This window comes from Carcharhinus amblyrhynchos, chromosome 10, assembly GCF_965287045.1.
Source record: "Carcharhinus amblyrhynchos chromosome 10, sCarAmb.v2.hapA, whole genome shotgun sequence".
Classification (NCBI taxonomy): Eukaryota; Metazoa; Chordata; class Chondrichthyes; order Carcharhiniformes; family Carcharhinidae; genus Carcharhinus; species Carcharhinus amblyrhynchos.
In genome coordinates this window covers 90,735,004-90,751,158 of record NC_137333.1, presented here as the reverse complement: position 1 = coordinate 90,751,158, position 16,155 = coordinate 90,735,004, and the positions used below count along the sequence as shown (strand labels likewise).

Genomic DNA, 16,155 nt, shown 5'->3' with positions numbered 1-16,155 from the left:
TGAGTAATACTGCATGAAATATTAATTGGTAATATATGTTTCAAGCCAGAACAGTAAATTCACTTTTTGTGGAGACATTCGACAACACGAACATTCAATTAAGTCAAACCATTGCACAACATTCAACATCATTTCATCTGGGGAACCATTACAAAGTCAGCCGAGAGTGATATCAGGCTGTAGCTTTGGACAGTGTCTCCACCTTCTGGTCTGGGTGATGCAGCGATTAGCACTGCTGCCTCGCAACACCAGAGACCCAGGTTTGAATCCCAGCTTGAGTCACTGTCTGTGCTGAGTCTGTATGTTCTCTGTGTGGGTTTCCTCCATGTGCTCTGGTTTCCTCCCACAACCTGAAAGATATGCTGGTTACATGTCCCTCAGTGTACCAGAACAGGGGCTGGAGTGTGGCGACTCAGGGATTTTCACAGTAACTTCATTGCAGTGTAAATGTAAGCCTACTTGTGACTAATAAATAAACTTTACTTTCTGTGACTGTTATTGATTGATTGAGGCATTGATTGACTATCAATGAAAAACTGTGAGGCAGATGCGTATAAGCCAACAAATCTTAACAGCTGTCAACAGGAAAGGCCAGGTCCCTGCTACAGTAATCCTTGATAATGGACATCAGAGTCTGACACTTCTTTTTGAGTTGAGTGGCATTTAGTAAGGAAAGCTGGTGCTATATAAATGAAGCATGGCTTTAGTGGCGCCACATGATAAACAATATGCATTCTGTTGGCAACCGGGAGGCTTTACATTGATACAAGTTGCTAGAATGTGTCCTAGCCTCTTGGTAAAGGTTCAACATTTCTTTCTTGAGTTTGGAATCATTTGCACACAGTGGTTAGCACTGCTGCCTCACAGCTCCAGGTACCTGGGTTCAATTCCTGGCTTGGGTCACTGTCTGTGCACATGCTCCCCTTATCAGCATGGGTTTCCTCCAGGTACTCCAATTCCCTCCCAGATTCCAAAGATATGTGAGTTAGGTTGATAGGCCATGGTAAGTTATCCCTGAGTGTCCCGGGGTGCGTAGAGGGATTAGTGGGGTAAATATGTCTGAGGATGGGAATAGGGCCTGATTGGGATTGTTGTTAGTGCAGACTCGATGGGTTGAATGACCTCCTTCTGCACAGTAGGGTTTCTATGAAATACTTGCTTCTTGAAATCCCTTAAAATGGCTAAAGTTCACTATTTAAAGATGGATTGCAATATTAGTTAGAAAAGTTTATTTATTAGTCACAATTAGGCTTGCATGAACATTGCAATGAAATTACTGTGGAAATCCCCCAGTTGCTGCACTCCGGCACCTGTCCAGGTACACTGAGGGGCAAGTTAGCATGGCCAATGCACCTAACCAGCACATCTTTCGGACTGCAGGAGGAAACTGGAGCACCCAGAGAAAACCCACACAGACATGGGGAGAAGATGTCCACACAATCAATAACCCAAGCCGGGAATTGAACCCTGGTCCCTGCGAGGCAGCAGTGCTAACCACCATGCCGCCTTATTGATCATATCCTTTCGCTTTATCTTATGCACATTTGCCTTGTTTAATTTGCCGGTTCTGGCTGAATCATCTGGTTCTTAAAGAGTCTTGAGGTGGGCCCTGTGATAGAGTCGCATCAACGTAAATAGATGCAGCTATTACCTGTAGTTGCTTCAATGAGACCATCCCACTTTACGTATTATTTCAGGGCAATCCGCCCAGTCAGGATCAGCTATTTTTTCAAATGAATTTCCCCCGGAATATCATCGACAAAAATGTTTGAAGAGGTTTGCCAAAATAACCATGCCAGAAAATACGGAATCAAAGCCACAATTATTAAACACAACCATTGTCTATCAGAACTTTTCATTGTTGAAATGGGCCTTTGAATTATTTGCATGTATTGACACTCTAAGCTTTAAGGTCAAGGGAGGAGAATTACATCTTGAATGCTAAAAAGGTAGATCAGATTGAAGAATTATTTTACACAGTGCTGGTATTCAATTTGATTGAGTATAACAGGGCTGAATATTGGACAGTACATACAGTGGGAGGCTGATGTTGTACCAGCCATTCTGCAATCCCTTCCCAGGCAAATTTCTACTCCAATTTAATATATATAGGAATATGTCCAATTCCCTCCAATAGTAACTTTGAAACAAAAACTGTAATAGTCTTTGCCTGAATTCAGTCCATACAGTACCGAACCCTTTCCTTCCTAACAAGTGTTCATCGAGCTCTATAATGAGTAATTCACGCTCCCATCCCCACCTCTCGAAAGAAATCTAATCTACAAACTCATGATTTGTGATTCAAACTGACCATTAAAATGTTTCGGAATTGTCGACACAGTTGCCACAATGGCAGTTAAACATTGCCAGCCCAGTCACCTGACTCACCCCAGTTTATAGCGGCTCTCTATTTCTCCACCTCCATTGCATGCCAACATTCCCTCTATCCAACCTCAGTACCCCCCCCCTCCACATTCTTTCCCCCTCCCAACCCTAACCCCACTAATCTTCCTAGCCCAGATGTCCCCTTCCAGACCTACCAAATAATGTTGGCACTTTCGTGAACCTCCCAGCATTGCACCCCACTCACCACCCCTCCCCTCCCATCCCACTCAAATTCACAGTTATCAATAATCCCTCTCTCCCATTTCACCAGTTTATGCTGGTATCCATCACTCACTCAGTCCTCATCACTCCAACATCCTTCACTCCCTCCTCATCGCTCCAACATCCTTCACTCCCCCCTCATCACTCCAACATCCTTCACTCCCCCCTCATCACTCCAACATCCTTCACTCCCCCCTCATCACTCCAACATCCTTCACTCCCCCCTCATCACTCCAACATCCTTCATTCCCTCCTCATCACTCCAACATCCTTCACTCCCCCCTCATCACTCCAACATCCTTCACTCCCCCCTCATCACTCCAACATCCTTCACTCCCCCCTCATCACTCCAACATCCTTCACTCCCCCCTCATCACTCCAACATCCTTCACTCCCCCCTCATCACTCCAACATCCTTCACTCCCCCCTCATCACTCCAACATCCTTCACTCCCCCCTCATCACTCCAACATCCTTCACTCCCCCCTCATCACTCCAACATCCTTCATTCCCCCCTCATCACTCCAACATCCTTCACTCCCCCCTCATCACTCCAACATCCTTCACTCCCCCCTCATCACTCCAACATCCTTCACTCCCCCCTCATCACTCCAACATCCTTCACTACATCCTCATCACTCCAACATTTGTAAACTACGAAAAAAATCGATAGCTTGAGTAAAACTGGGACAATGTTCAGTATGAGCAGAATGACAGGGATATGAAGCGATAACAAGAGAATGAAACTGATAAAGTGAGAGTAAAGACAACAAATGAGAGAGGAGGAGGGATGAAATCGCAGAACAAGGAATAATTCAATTGCTGCTATTAGGTCTCACCATGTCGAGGTCACAGTCGGATCAGCCATGATCATACTGAATGGTAGGACAGGCCCGAGGGGCAGAATGGCATGCTCCTAATTTGTAAGTTTGAAAAATAGACTCTACAAGGTTTTTGTTTCAAAGTTAATAAGGATTTCTCAGTTTCGTTCTCTACTGTTTAAATTTAACTCTATTTATCCCAAATTGGAAGCTGCTGTAAATAACAGGCAGGATCTTGAGCCCAGACTGTCCGTGTTTTAAAGTTTATTTATCAGTGTCACCAGTAGGCTTACATTAACACTGAAATGAGGTCACTGAAAATCCTGCTGCCACCACATTCTGAGGGAGAATTTAGCATGGCAAATGCAACTAACCTGCGTGTCTTTTGGATTGTGGGAGGAAACCGGAGCACCCGGAGGAAACCACGCAGACACGGGGAGAATGTGCAAACTCCACACAGCGGTGACCCAAGCCAGGAATCGAACCCGGATCCCTGGCACTGTGAGGCAGCAATGCTAACCACTGTGCCACCATGAGAGGGATTGTCAGTGGGACGCAAAATCTGGAGAAGATCAGAAATTGCTAATCTCACCAGCAAGGTTGTGATCTCCAGTTTTCCCCACCCCATTGCCGGCAACATAATGAAGTTCACATTCATAATGGACAAGAACCTGATTTTAATATAGTTTAATGAATTGAATCTAATTATCTAGTCCCCTCACCACGTGAGCCCTCCTCACTAAATATTCACATCGGTGAGGTATACAATGGGTTTGACCAGATATAAACTTGTCAAGGGGATCCCTCCAGCAGCGTGGAGTTAAGTATAATTCTTGAGAAGGAGGGAGAGGGAGGACTAGCACAGTGGTTAGCACTGCTGCCTCACAGCGCCAGGGGCGCGGGTCCGATTCTGAGCTTGGGTCACTGTCTATGTGGAGTCTGCGCATTCTCCCTGTGTCTGCGTGGGTTTCCTCCGGGTGCTCCGGTTTCCTCCCACTGTCCGAAAGACACGCTGGTTAGGTGCATCAGCCATGCTAAATTCTCCCTCAGTGTACCCCAACAAGCACTGGGGTGTGGCAACTAGGGGATTTTCACAGAAACTTCATTGCAGTATTAACATAAACCTACTTCTGATTTATAAATAAACTTTATCATGACCAGGCAGTTCCCTGGCACGGATTGACAGTGCCAGCTAGACAGTGCCAACCTGCATCGGGGCAGCGCCAGGGTGAGTACTGGTGGAAACCCCATGGGTTGGGGGTTCATTTATGTGTGATTTAATTTGATTTGATTTATTATTGTCACGTGTACTAACATACAGTGAAAAGTATTGTTTCTTGTGTGCTATACAGACAAAGCATACCGTTCAGAGAGAAGGAAACAAGAAAGTGCAGAATGTAGTGTTACAGTTATAGCTAAGATGTAGAGAAAGATCAACTTAATGCAAGATAGGTCCATTCAAAAGTCTGATGGCAGAAGGGAAGAAGCTGTTCTTGAGTTGGTTGGTACGTGACCTCAGATTTTTGTATCTTTTTCCTGATGGAAGAAGGTGGAAGAGAGAATGCCGGGGCGCATGGGGCCCTTAATTATGCTGGCTGCTTTGTCAAGGCAGCGGGTAGTGTAGACAGAGTCAATGGATGGGAGGCTGGTTTGCGTGATGGATTTGGCTTCATTCACAACCTTTTGTAGTTGTTGAGCAAAGCAGCAGCCGTACCAAGCTGTGATACAAACAGAAAGAATGCTTCCTATGGTGCATCTGTAAAATCTGGTGAGAGTCTTGACTGACATATCAGATTTCCTTAGTGATCTGAGAAAGTACAGGCAGTGGTGGGCTTTTTTAACTATAGTGTCGGCTTGGGGGGGACCAGGACAGGTTGTTGGTTTGGGGGCATGGTGGAGAGAGCGATCTTTGATGGGTTGAAATACCGGCTTGATTGTGGGGGTGTTGGCGAAAGAGTCACCGATATTTCCATGGTGGGGGGAGCACAGTTTATTTACATTTCTGAATGGGGTGCTCTTTGAAGATGGCACCCTGATTTCTGGAGAGTCTGTTGCCAGCACTAAGAGTCACTGCCCCATCTGAGTGATGGTGTAAACCCAGTCATTTCCTTTCTTTAAAGAGGCTCTAAGTCTGGAGAGGAAACTGGTCAGTGCAACTGGAGAGTAACACTCCAGTTTTCTGACTGAGCCGGACATTTTGACAAATTCTGGTATGATAGCCCCAGTGAATTACAAGTTAGAAGGAAGTGCAAGTGTTTTATCGGTTGTTGTATCAGACGTGAGCATTCCTAGCCCATGGCTGAGACCAGATTTTCATTCCACTTGTATCTACAAATCCTTCCAGTTGCTTCTACAAATACATAAAGGGTAAAAGAGTAACAAGGGAGAGAGTAGGGCCTCTTAAGGATCAACAAGGTTATCTATGTGCAGATCCACAAGAGATGGGTGAGATCCTAAACGAATATTTCTCATCAGTGTTTACTGTTGAGAAAAGCATGGATGTTAGGGAGAAATAAATATTGATGTCTTGAGGAGTGTGCATATTACAGAGAAGGAGATGCTGGAAGTCTTTAAGCGCATCAAGGTAGATAAATCTCTGGGACTTGATGAAGTGTATCCCAGGACATTGTGGGAGGCTAGGGAGGAAATTGCAGGTCCCCTAGCCCAGATATTTGAATCATCGATAGTCACAGGGTGAGGTGCACGAAGATTGGAGAGTGGCAAATGTTGTGCCTTTGTTTAAAAAGGGCTGCAAGGAAAAGCCTGGGAACTACAGGCCAGTGAGCCTCACATCTATGGTGGGTAAAGTGTTGGAAGGAATTTTGAGAGACAGGATCTACAGGCATTTAGAGACACAAGTACTGATTAGGGACAGTCAGCATGGTTTTGTGAGTGGAAAATCATTTCTCACAAATTTGATTAAATTTTTTAAAGGGGTAACCAAGAATGTAGATGGGGGTAGTGCAGTTGATGTTGTCTACATAGACTTAGCAAGACCTTTGACATGGTACCGCATGGTAAGTTGTTACATAAGGTTAAATCTCACAGGATCCAGGGTGAGTTATCTAAATGGATACAAAATTGGCTTCTTTACAGAAGCTAGAGGGTGATTGTAGAGAGTTGTTATTCAAACTGGACGCTTGTGACTAGCAGTGTGCCTCAGGGACCAGTGCTGGATCCACTGTTATTTGTCATTCATATTTATGACTTGGATGAGAATATAAGAGGCATGGTTAGTAAGTTTACAGATGACACCAAGATTGGTGGCATAGTGGACAGTGAAGAAAGTTATCTCCAATTGCAACAGGATCTTGATCAACTGGGCCAGTGGGCTGACAAGTAGCAGATGGAATTTAATTCAGACAAATGCGAGCTGATGCATTTTCATAGATTGAACACGTGCAGGACTTACTCAGTTAATGGTAGGGCGTTGGGGAAAGCTACAGTACAAAGAGATCTAGGGGTACATGTTCATAGCTCCTTGGAAGTGGAGTCACAGGTGGACAGAGTGGTGAAGAAGGCATTCGGCATGTTTAGTTTCATTGGTCAAAACATTGAATACAGGAGTTGGAATGTCTTGTTGAAGTTGTACAAGACATTGGTAAGCCCATACTTGGAATACTGTGTGCAATTCTGGTCACCCTACAATAGAAAGAATATTATTAAGCTATAAAGAGTGCAGAAACGATTTACTAGGATGCTACCAGGACTTCATGTTTGAGTTAGAAAGACAGGCTGAATAGACTGGGACTTTTATCTCTGGGGCATAGCACTATAGAGTTTTTAAAATAAGGAGGGGCACAGATCAGCTAGATAGTCAATAGCTTTTCCCAAAGGTAGGGGAGTTTAAAACTAGAGGGCATAGGTTAAAGGTGAAAGAGGAGAGATACAAAAGAGTCCAGAAGGGCAATTTTTTCACACAGAGGCTGGTGAGTGTCTGGAACAAGCTGCCAGAGGTAGTAGTAGAGATGGGTACAATTTTGTCTTTTAAAAAGCATTTAAATAGTTAATATAAGAACATAAGAAATAGGAGCAGGAGTAGGCCATCTAGCCCTTCGAGCCTGCCCCGCCATTCAATAAGATCATGGCTGATCTGTCGTGGCTCAGTTCCACATTCCCGCCCTCTCCCCATAACCCTTAATCCCCTCTCTTATCAAAAACCCATCAACCCGCGTCTTAAAAATATTTAGCGAGGCAGCCTCCACCACCTCAACGGGCAGAGAATTCCAGAGATTCACCACCCTTTGAGTGAAGAAGTTCCTCCTCAACTCCGTTCTAAACCGCCCCCCCTTTATCTTGAGGCTGTGCCCCCTAGTCCTACTGCCCTTTCTGAGCGGGAAGAGTCTCTCCACCTCTATCCTATCCATCCCATTCATCATCTTATATGTCTCAATGAGATCTCCCCTCATTCTTCTAAACTCTAACGAGTACAAGCCTAGTTTATCCAGGCTCTCCTCATAGCTCAACCCCCTCAACTCCGGTATCAGCCTAGTAAACCTCCTCTGCACTCCCTCCAAGGCCAAAATATCCTTGCGTAAGTACGGCGACCAAAACTGCACACAGTACTCCAGCTGCGGCCTCACCAATGCCCTATACAGCTGCAGCAAGACCTCCCTACTTTTATATTCAATCCCCCTCGCTATGAAGGCCAGCATCCCATTCGCCTTCCTGACCACCTGCTGCACCTGCAGGCTGGGTTTTTGCGACTCATGCACAAGGACCCCGAGGTCCCTCTGCACCGTCACCTGCTGCAGTTTTTCGCCACGTAAGTAATAGTCCTTCCTACCATTATTCCTACCAAAGTGGACCACCTCGCACTTGCCAACATTAAATTCCATTTTTTCCATAGTTACATGGGTACAATGGGTATAGAGGGATATGGGCCAAATGCGGGCAATTGGGATTAGCTTAGGGGTTTTAAAAAAAAGGGCTGCATGGACAAGTTGGGCTGAAGGGCCTTTGGCCCAGCTTGTCCATGCAGTAAACCTCTATGCTGTAAACCTTTATGACTCTATATATTCCCTTCAAAACAAACTGCTGAATTTATTTGAGCCATTGTAAATGCTATATTGCTTAATTCATCCTGATTATATGATTTGCTTTGATCATGATTATGCTATCCACATACCCGCTCACATTGCATTAACCAATTTTTGCACAAGAATATTTTTAAACTCAAATTAATAAAGCAATAAAAAGAAAAAGGAAACATCTTCACCTCCAAGGCAAAACTGTAGAACGTTTCAAACTATTTTATGCAATTGATATTGCTTACAAATGGTTTAATTATAGAATCCCTGCAGTGCAGGAGAGGCCATTCAGCCCATCTAGTCTGCACCAACTCTCTGACAGAGTAACTTACCCAGGCCTGTTTCCCAGTTTATCCCTGTAATTCTACACATTTACAATGGCTAATCCATCTAACCTACATATCTTTGGACACTAAGGGGCAATTTAGAATGATCAATCCACCTAACTGACACATAGAACCATAGAACACTACAGCACAGAAACAGGCCTTTTGGCCCTTCTTGGCTGTGCCAAACCATTTTTCTGCCTAGTCCCACTGACCTGCACCTGGACCATATCCCTCCATGCCCCTCTCATCCATGTACCTGTCCAAGGTTTTCTTAAGTGTTAAAAGTAAGCCCGCATTTACCACTTCATTTGGCAGCTCATTCCACACTCCCACCACTCTCTGTGTGAAGAAGCCCCCCTCTAATATTCCCTTTAAACTTTTACCCCTTCACCCTTAACCCATGTCCTCTAATTTTTTTCTCCCCTCACCTCAATGGAAAAAGCCTGCCTGCATTCACACTATACATCTTTGGACTGTGGGAGGAAACCCATGCAGACACAGGGAGAATGTACAAACTCCACACAGACAGTGACCCTAGGTCGGAATTGAACCCGGGTCCCTGTTAGGTAGCAGTGCTAACCACTGTGCCACAGTACTAATGCATGGAACAATATTTTGGAGAGGGAGAAAAGAGGGTTTAAAAAAGAACTATGTTTGCTTGGTTTTCAAAGTTCATGAGTTGACCAAATGACTTGTAAGAAAATTTGTGAGGTCCGCAATCAAGTTATTGTTTTATTTATTAATGCCACAGGTAGTCTGACATTAGCACTGTACTGAAGTCACTACACTCCAGCGCCTGTTCAGGTACACTGAGGGAGACTACACTGGGTGGCACGGTAGCACAGTGGTTAGCACTGCTGCTTCACAGCTCCAGGTTCCTGAGTTCGATTCCCAGCTCAGGTCCCTGACTGTGTGAAGTTTGCACATTCTCCTTGTGTCTGCGTGGGTTTCCTCCGGGTGCTCCGGTTTCCTCCCACAGTCCAAAGATGTGCAGGTTAGGTTGATTGGCCGTGCTAAAATTGCCCCTAAAATTGCCCCTTAGTGTCGAGGGATGTGTAGGTTAGAGGGATTAGTGGGTATTAAATGTAGGGATATGGAGATAGGGCCTGGGTGGGATTGTGTTCGGTGCAGACTCGATGGGCCAAAGGGCCTCTTTCTGCGCTGTAGGATTCTGTGATTCTAATTTTGCATGATCAATGCACCTAACTAGCTCATCTTTCAGACTGTGGGAGGCATTCGGAATACCCGGAAGAAGCCCATGCACACACTGGGGGATTATGCAAACTCCTCCACACAGACGATGACCCAAGCTGGAAACTGAACTCAGGTCCCTGGCACTGTGAGGCAGCAGTGCTAACCACTGTGCCACCATGTTAATAACTCATCTTGCAATATGTTTAGATCTCAATTTTTGAAGGGATGATCCTGAGCTGGACTGCTGTACTCCAGGAATTCAGGGAAATTCCTGGAATACGCTGTGAGCCATCAGTCCATATTTACCATCAGTTACGGGCTGACACTCCTGTATGCCTTCATCGGCTGGGGCATTGAGTTTAAAAATTGGCAAGTCAAGTTGCAGCTTTATAGAACATTAGTTAATCCACACTTGGAATATAGTGTTCAATTCTGGTCGCCACACTACCAAAAGGATGTGGAGGCTTTGGAGGGGGTACAGAAAAGATTTACCAGGATATTGCCTGGTATAGAGGGTGTTAGCTATGAAGAGAGGTTGGAGAAACTTGGTTTGTTCTCACTGGAATGACAGAGGTTGAACAGAGACCTGATAGAAGTCTACAAGATTATGAGACATGGATAGGGTGGATAGTCAGAAGCTTCGTCCCAGAGTGGAAGAGTCAATTACTAGGTGGCACAGGATTAAAGTGCAAGGGGCAAGATTTAAAGGAGATGTATGAGGCAAATTTTTTACACAGAGAGTAGTGGATGCCTGGAACTCGTTGCTAGGGGTGGTAGTGGAAGCAGATACGGTAGTGACTTTTAAGGGGCGTCTTGACAAATACATGAATAGGATGGGACATGGTCCCCGGAAGGGTAGGGGGTTTTAGGTAAGTCGGACAGTATGATCAGTGCAGGCTTGGAGGGCTGAAGGGCCTCTTCCTGTGCTGTAATTTTCGTTGTTCTTTGTTCTGGCAAAAGATCTATCGTCAACAAGGAAAAGGAGATAGTGTCAAGGGTTGAGTCATCAGTATTTAATAAGCTTTCCAACTGTGCAATTCCCTTTACACATGCTAAAAGATGGGCAGCTGTCTAAAGCTCAAAGCTGATGCATTTTCTATTTTGAATGTGACAGGCTAGAATGCTACTCACTAGTAAATACTAACAGGCACCATTAGACTTCCAGCTGCAGCTAATGAGAAATCTCAGAAGCTCTTATAACCAAAGCTTGCCAGTTCGTAGAACGATCGATAACATAGTGTAGGTACCTTAGGCATTCAAATTGCAATGGTTCAAGAAGGCAGTTCACCATCACCACCTCAAGGGCAATCAGTGATTGACAATAAATACTAGCAGTACCATCAATGTCCAGATTCACAGAATGATTGTATTAAAAGAAAACAGATATACATATAACAGTAATGACTTGCATTTACGTAGAACTATGTGAAACTTTAATGTAGAAAAACATCCCAAGGCATTTCACAGCAAGGTACAAAATTTGATGTCAAATCACAAGAAATGACAGCTTAACATCTGTCGCGGGGAAAATGTTAGAATCTGTTATTAAAGACGTTATAACAGGTCACTTAAATAAATTCAAGGTAACCTGGTAGAGTTAACATTTGTGTGAGGGAAATCATGTTTAGCCAATTTATTTGAGTCCTTTGAAGAAGTAACGCGTGCTGTGGATAAAGGGGAACCAATGGATGTATTGTACTTAGACTTCCAGAAGGCATTTGATAAGGTGCCACATCAAAGATTATTGTGGAAATCAAATCACTGGTGTAGACTGTTACATATTAACCTAGATAGAAAATTGGCTTACTGGAAGGAAACAGAGAGCAGGCACAAATGGATAATTTTCTAGTTGGCAGGATATAACAAGTGGTGTGCTACTGGGGCCTCAACAATTTGCAATTTATGTCAATGACTTGGATGGAGGGACCAAAGCTACAGTTACTAAATTTGCTGATAATATAAAGCTAGTTGGAAAGTAAGTTGTGAAGAAGTTATAAGAAGGCAATAAAAGAATATAGATTGGTCAAGTGAGTAGGCAAAGATCTGGCAAAAGGAATATAATATTGGGAAATGCAAAATTGCCCATTTTGGCAGGAAGAGTTAAAAAGGAGTATATTATCTAAATGGTGAGTGTTCGCAGAGCTCTGAGATGTGGAGGGACCAGGGTGCCTTAGTGCATGAATGACAAATATGCAGGTACAGGAAGTAATTAGGAAAGCTAAAAGAATGTTATCATTTATTATAAGGGGAATTGAATACAAAAGTAGAGATTCAATTGAACAGGACATTGGGGAGACCACATTTTGAAGTATTGTGTACAATACTGCTTTGCTTATTTAAGGAAAGATGTAAATGCATTGGAAGCAGTTCAGAGAGGTTTTACTTGACTGATATATAGGATGGAGGGTTGTCTTATGAGAAAAGTTTGGACAGGCTAGGCTTGTATCCACTGACGTTTAGAAGAGTAAGGGGTGACTTGAATGAAGCATATAAGATCCCGAAGGGTCTTGATAGAGTCAATGAGGGGATTTTTCCCCTTTGGGAGAATATAGAAATACAGGGCACTAGTTCAAAATAACAAATCACCCATTTAAGACAGAGATGAGGAGAATTTCATTCCGTCAGAGGGTAGTGAGTCTTTGGAACTCTCCTCCTCAAAAGATGGTGGAAGAAGAGTCTGAATACTTTTTTTAGAAAGAGCTCAATAGACTCCTGATAAGCAAGGGGGTGAAAGATTACCAAGGGTAAGTGGAAATGTGAAGCTGAGGTTGCAATCAGATCAGCCATGGTCTTATTGAATGGTGCAGCAGGCTCGAGGGGCTGAGTGGCCTACACCCATTTCTAATTTGCATGTTTGTATGAAATATTACAAAAGGGAACAAAACCTTGGTCAAATAGCAAGGCTTTAGCGAGTATCTTAAAGGATGAGAGAAAAGGGTAGAGAGGCAGAGAGCTCGGGGGAATTTTGAAAGTGAATGGCCTAAGCAGTCTGAAAGCATGCTCATTAATGGTGACCCAAAGAAAATCAAAGATGTGAAAAAGGCCAGAACTGGCAGAGTGCAGAAATATTGGAAAATTGTGGGGATGAAGCCATGGAGGGATTTGAAAACAAGGATAGAAATTTCAAAATTGAGGCATTGCCATTGTAGGTCAGTAAACATTGAGATGATGAATGAAAGGAGGATACAGACAACAGGCTTGGATGAATTCAAGTTAATGCAGACTACAAAATTGCAAGCCAACCCAGGAGCGCATTGGAATAGTTACCATACACACAGACACAGTGACAGCTCTTTGATTGCCATTCTAATATTGAAATTATTTGATCTGATTTGATTTAGAATCCCTACAGAACAGAAGGAGGCTATTCGGCCCATCGAGTCTGCACCAACCACAATGTCACCAAGGCCCTAACCCCATAACCCCATGCATTTACCCTAGCTAGTCCCCCTGACACTAAGGGGCAATTTGGCATGGTCAACCCACCTAAACCACATATCTTTGGACTGTGAGAGGACACTGGAGTGCCCGGAGGGAACCCACACAGACACGGGGAGAATGTGCAAACTCCACATAGGCAGTGATCCGAGGCCAGAATTGAACCCATATCCTTGGCGCCGTGATGATGTGGAGATGCCGGCGTTGGACTGGGGTAAACACGGCAAGAAATCTCACAACACCAGATTAAAATCCAACAGGTTTATTTGATAGCGAAAGCCATAGCTTTCGGAGTGCTGTTCCTTCGTCAGGTAAGGGGCAGCAGTGGCAACCATTTGATTTGATTTATTTTGGTAACTGTAGTTATGGCTATTTAGTAACTATAGCTTTGGTCCCTCCATCTAAGTCATTGATACAAATTGTAAAAAGTTGAGGCCCCAGTAGCACACCACTTGTTATATCCTGCTAACTAGAAAATTATCCGTTTATGCCTACTGTTTTCTTTTAGATTTGATTTGATTTATTAATGTCATATGTATTAGCATACAGTGAAAAATAGTGTTTTTTGTGTGCTATACAGACAAAGTATACCATTCACAGAGAAAAAAAGGAGAGTGCAGAATGTAGTGTTACAGTCATAGCTGTGGTGTAGAGAAAGATCAACTTAGTGCAAGGTTAGGTGCACTGGCAATGTTAAATTCTCCCTCAGTGTACCCAATAGGTGCCAGAGTGCGGCGACTAGGGGACTTTCTCAGTAACTTCATTGCAGTGTTAATGTAAGCCTAAAACAAAAGTAAAATACTGTTGATACTGGAATTTGAAACAAAATTCAGAAATGCTGGAAAATCTCAGCAGGTCTGACAGCATCTGAATAGAGAATTGAGCCAACATTTCGCGTCTCGATGACCCTTTGTCAGAACTCTTGAAGCCTACTTGTGACACTAATAAATACACTTCAATTCTTATTGTATTTTAAAAGGAACACTTGTTTTGTTGGACTGCGTTTACTGAGCACTGGAGTTGGAGCAGTCTTGCTGGTGTGGAGAGGCTGGGACACATGGGGAATGTTACTGGGGAAAAGGGGGGTGTACGGGGGGAGGGGGTTGAGCTACGAGAGTTCAAGAGCTTGTTATCAATTCTCATTTACCTTTAAGCTGAGATCTCTCGCCATGGTTACTGGACGGGTAACCATGGCGATACAAGTAGCCGAATGAAAGCAAGAATTGCCACGTTGGTCTGCACTTTGAAAGGTACCAACAACAATAACAATAACAAACACACGATTCGAGTATCGACCTGGTTTCATCTCACACTGAATGAAAACTGACACATGTAGGGATCCCAATGATTAATCCCTGGCCAGCCTTTACTCTGGATATAGGGAGATTTCCCCAGGTCTGTAACTTTTTTACAGCTAACTTCGTCACACTGTACCCTTATTTTATAAAACAGAAAATACACATTGAATTCGTACTCTGTTTAAACGACGGAGAAAGGTGAACAATATTTCCCCGGATTAAGGATACAAGTAGATTTAAAACACACACACACAAAAATAATGACTCCCCCCGGCAGAAAATCACTGTAAATCCACTGTGATCGGGTTATGCAGTGCAGACGGATGAGAGAAGAGGTTTGATGGATGCATTCTGCAGAATGGACAAACTGGACTCCTTACAAAATTCGAACTCTCCCTCTCTACAGATGTTGCCAGACCTGCTGAGTTTATCCAGTGTTTACTGCTTCCATTATTGGGGGGATTTATTCCAGAGATAATCGGCTGCATCATGGGGACACAGTGGGAGCAAATAGGGGGGGAATTATTCAAGGGAGTAGGATGGGGTAGTAAATTTACCCCTCAGCACCCATTTGTTGGTCTTCGAACGCTTCACCAATCCATCTTCTCTCTCCTTCCTCAGACAGGGCAGTCCATCTCAAACACAGTCTGCTCAGGAGCAATGAGATGCTGAGGTCTGGCAACTTTTATTCTCCATGCTGTCAAATTCCCCCCTATTCTTTATAGTTTTTTTAAAAAAACAAGTGCCTGTCTCATGTGTTCAGACCCACAAACGTCCCTTACCTTTAGCGAGGTTTTTCCACAGCGATTCTCCTGGTGTTGGATCTGATTCCGAGTTAACCTCTTAGCCAGTTCTCTCTCTCCCCTCTCTCTTTCTCCAGTCTGACTTGCTGATGCAGAATTAATCCAGCGTTTGGCTTTGATTCCCCTATCTCCTGGTCCCGGGAGAACCTGACGAATCTTTTTTTTTCACTGAGTGACGGCTCCTCTGTTAGGATTCAACTCCATGCTCCTAGTTTCTAGCAGAGGGCACACACACACACACACTCCATTCAGCTGGATCAGAGTGAATTGCAACATTAGAGAGAGAGAGAGAAAGAGGATCCTCAACAGGTTGGAACTGTTGCTAGTTTTAAGATGAGGTTTGGAGAGGGAGGGAGGGAAGGGAAAAACAGGTCAGATAGGTGGGAGGAAAGAGGAATCTCTTTCAAATCCCATTCACCCGAGAATGATCATTATCTCACCAACACTAAACGTCACATGGATCATCTGGTTAATATGCATGAACAGAGTCAAATGAAGGACTCTGAGCAGTGGGAAATGCCTTGATGTTTTGAAGAGCATTCATTCCTCCATCCTGTATCTATTTCCCTCCCCACCCCAACCTGTTTAATGGTGGCACAATGGTTAGCACTGCTGCCTCACAGCACCAGGGACCCG

At 43.9% G+C, this 16,155-nt stretch overlaps 1 protein-coding gene across 1 annotated transcript in view; it reads right to left on the bottom strand.

Moving 5' to 3' along the window:
* cnga3a (cyclic nucleotide gated channel subunit alpha 3a) overlaps positions 1-15,573 on the bottom strand; it is a 66,858-nt gene extending 51,285 nt beyond the window's left edge. Inside the window, exon 1 of the mRNA XM_080197599.1 lies at positions 15,499-15,573. The gene's annotated coding sequence lies outside the window, so the exon portion shown is untranslated. The remainder of the gene's footprint in view (positions 1-15,498) is intronic.
* Between the last annotated feature and the right edge of the window lie 582 nt (positions 15,574-16,155).